Here is a 4,438-nt window from a genome sequence, read left to right on the forward strand (position 1 = left end):
TGAAGTTAAGTTTTTGCATAATAGCTCGGCTATTAATTATTAATTATCATTTCTGGAGATGATATTTCTTTCACAAAGTGAAGAATGTGTCAATTTATTACTGTGACTGCAGTAAAAAAAAATTTTTATGTTTGTTTATCTGATTTTTGTGGCGACATATAGGGATCACTTCTCCGTTGTCTGTCTGTCCGTCTGTCTGTCCGTCCGTCACAAAACTTGTCCGGACTACTCCTCATAAACTACTGGTGCAATTATCCAAACTTTACAGGAATGAACAGTACCAAGTCTAGTTGTGCACTGTCCGTCTGTCTGTCCGTCTGTCACAAAACTTGTCCCAACATGAAATTGGCCATCATGAGGCTACACATGTGATCACTGATCGCTCTTGTTTTATGCCAGTTTTACCACGTTTTTGGTCATATCACAGCAGTCAGTCCACCTAACCATCTTTCCTGGATAACTTACCAGAAATATTACCAATTTCTCTGTATGTGACAGCAAATGCTCTGATATGATACTATGGATGAGAAAATTAGGTTTTGGCCATAGTTCGAACTAGAAATGTATATTTCAGGTCATGAAATTGGCATTGGAATCTTGTACAGTAATTAGTCATAACAGATATGATACGGGGAATGTTGTATCTTGATATAACAGATACGATATGGGAAAATCTTGTTGTAGATATGATACGGGAAATGTTATTGTATCTTTTTATAGAAGAAACAGAATGGGAAAAATTGTTTTGTATTGTATGTAAGTTTTTTCTGTTTATTAATGTATAAATGAGAAGTTTTATTTTGTTATATTTTTTTGTTAATTGATTCTACATTATGCTATCATTCTTATGATATTTCAGTTTTATTTTCAAATGTTGTTAACAAATATTTGATGGTGGATTAATGATTATTTAAAAATAGAGTAATGAATATTTGATTATGGTGTTATTTGATGAAATATGTGTTTTGTGAGCTGTTTTAAAATCTTTACAACTTTGTTGTTAATTGTTGTAGTTGTAACTATGTAACAGGTATAAAAATAAAGTATCAATTAATATGAAATATTGAGGGGTAAAAGTGTTGTAGGTTTTGATTCTTGCATATCAAGTGGATTTTCTAGCATTTGTTCTGATGGTGCTTAGAAAATCTCATCTTAAATCAAGTATAAATTTGGTTGCTTGCTTTATAATTACATCATTTCATGGCCTTTATATACTTGTTGTGTGCTTATGATGATATCGGTCCCTTGTGCTGGAATTTTCTTTTTTAATGACAATTGTTAGGTATGCTAGAAAAAGAATGAAACACTGAATGTCATCACAGGCAGGACTATCTGGCTCTCCTTGAAAGTACCTTTTGTTTAGATATTCCTGTCTGCACCAGTATATTTTTCTTGTAGAATCAAACAAGCTATTCAGCTGAGGATTGAATAAGGAATACCCTTTAGAAACTGTCGTAATACCTATGTTTTGGACAGGATTGAAATGTTTCTCTCAGATCTCAAACTATCAGACGTGTCCAAACGATGCGATGTCTCTTTCTCAGACAATCCTGTCTTGTAAAAAAAAAATTTTATTGAAATTCTTTTCAATTGATAAATTAACTGGAAACTCTGCCATGACTCAAAAGCAATAATAATTATAAACTTTCATTAGGTGTTAGATTTCAATATATTTTTTCTATTTTGTTGTTTTTGAAAAGCTGAGAGTAAAGTTGCACATTTTTCTGTATAGATGTACATGTACAGCTGAAATGTTATTTGTTAACATAGTATTTAATCATTTTCTTTTGAGATTTGCCATAAAATGCCCCAAAATGTATCGAAATTATTTTTGTCAATTTGACCCATTGATATATAATATCTTTAAATATTGACATTTGTGCATTATTTTTTACTCATTTAATACTTATTTATTCACACGGTGTTGATAGGTATAACAAATTTTGGATCAGATGACTATGATCTTTAGCCATCTGATTAGCTCAGTAGGTTGAGTGTTTGATTTTGAAATGAACAACCCAAGTTGGATTCTCAGGCAGTGCAGGTCACTTTTGTTGGGATTGATCATGAAATCCTTTCTACGGTCATTCACACTGCACCTCTGCTGTGGCATGTACAGAAGTAATCAGTTCCTTGCGAAAGTGAAGGTAACCATTACTGGTTAACTGTTTGACAGCATGCCCTGGGTTGATGCGGTGGCTGAACTGTGCTCTGGTAAATTCAATGTGGTATACTGCCCTGATCTGGAGTGAAAACTACCAATACCACCACCCCCTCTATGATTTTTGATCATAGACTTTATTTAGTTTGATCGCTATTGAATAGATTCTTTTTGAATTTCAAAAGATTTGAGGTGTTCTACAACATTTTGTTTTGTTGCCAAGTATAAAGTTTTAACAATATATTTAATACGACTATTTAATAAGCATTGATGTTCAGTTTTTCTTTTAAATTCGCTTCATTTAATTGATGATTACCAATTTCACTTGTAAATTTTGTCATATTTGTGTAAAAAACTATCACAGTTTTTGTGTCCCCTTGAAAAGGTGACATATAGAGATTACTTTTGTCGGCGGTGTCCCCTAAAGTTTGTCCAGAGCATAACTCAGTTACTTTAAGTCTGATTGACTTCAAACTTGGTATGCAAGCTTCTTTAATAACCTGAAGTGCAGTGCACAAGGACCGGTACTCTGCACTTCTTATTTGTGAGTAATTACCCTTTATTAATTTTCATACTTTATTTTTGTCCAGGCTATTTCTCATAACTTATAAAAGATATTGACTTGAAACTTCATAGAATGATAGATCTTGATAAGAAGTGCAGTACATAGAAACTGTTGCTCTGCACTTTTTATATTTTGAGTTATTGACCTTTGTTAGTTTTCATATTTCATTTTTGTCCTGGCCATTTCTCCTAAACTATATTGTTCACAAGGCGACACATCCTACTCACGGAGTTCTAGTTTTTAAAAATGTTTTATAATTGGAGATTTTGCTTTTCCAGCTATGTTATAATACAATATAGTTTAAGTAGGACAGGGTACTGGTTCAGACATATTTTGATGTATGTTTCATGTTTTATTTCATCTCATAATTGACCAAATTATTATTGTTGATTGTACCTTGTTCGGTTTTAAAGACATACACATTTTCCGTTTATTGAAATAATATTGTTGTGTGTTGTTCCAATATGTTATTGATAATAATGAAATGTTTAATAAATTTTGAAATCCTACACTCTTTTGAGTTTTTTTTTTTACAATGACTTCTGCTGTGCTGCATTTTGTCTTCAGCAAAATTGCATAACTCTTGTGTCTTGTGTATCAAGATAGTTAAGACTGAAGCGATGTCAAGCCCTTCACAGGATATGGACAAGACCTTTCTTTTTAGGCAGCAGATGTGCGAGTTAAAGTCCTAGGTTTAATATGTTTTTATGTACTGCAAATGTTTCGCATTATTTCAAATGCCGTTTCATATCAAACTGGGATTCAGGTGATCTTAAATGAGGCTGAAATTTTCTTTAGGAAAAAATAAGGTTATACTGGTTTAAAACTGAGGAACTTCTTAAGGTAGCACCAGCTAGTGTAGAACTAAAGTTTTGTTACCAAATTAGAATCACTTGCACCTCACTACTGTGGGTTGGAATATCATTAGAGAATTTCATGTAAGGAAGCTCTTCAGCTAGCTTACAAGTTGTATATTATGTTTGGGTGCTTGCTAGTGCCCAAAATTACATGAGTAGGTGTAACAGATGTCTTGCTTAATTTTTGCGAGTGTAACTTAAAGATCCTGTATGTTTTGTGATTGATATTTTTACTGTGTGAATACCTATGTATGTATGTAGTTAAAGCTTAATGAGGGTCCATCCGCCCTTTCGGGCACAAAATGCAGCTTGCGCTGTCGAGTACGGACCCCGGACATGTCACCAGTCATGTCCTTAAAGAGTTAATTTTGAAGCACAAAATGGTGATAATTTACCTCCATGCAATTTCCACGGAGTATTAGCCAAAGATATGAATTTTGAGCAGAAAAGTAGGTCACTGTACGGCGGTCAATGAGAACCTAAATGTACAGTAACCTGTGACAATAGGAAAGGTGTTTTTAGCCCTGAAAAGGGCTGTTGGTGCCAGCTTTAGGCCTGCCTTACCCGTCTATCTGTACTAGGGGCTCATGCACCCTAGTACACCCCTCGGCATTAGTCAGGACATCGGCAGCTGGTCCGCAGAAGTGACGAAGTAGGGTGTTCCCCGAAGGAAAAATTTAAGTTGACTACCAGCCAAGTTGTAACTCTTCTGCGATGCCCTGTAGCGACGACGTGCACGCTCCGAGGGGAAGTAAGAAGACTGTGTGAATACCACACTAGCAAAAAGTTATATATGTACATATTTATGCAAATAAAACAATTTTCAAACATCGAAGAATATGTAAAATGTGTACT

The sequence above is a fragment of the Ruditapes philippinarum genome, unplaced genomic scaffold, assembly GCF_026571515.1.
Source record: "Ruditapes philippinarum isolate M1 unplaced genomic scaffold, ASM2657151v2 ctg3691_1_1_1_1, whole genome shotgun sequence".
NCBI lineage: Eukaryota > Metazoa > Mollusca > Bivalvia > Venerida > Veneridae > Ruditapes > Ruditapes philippinarum.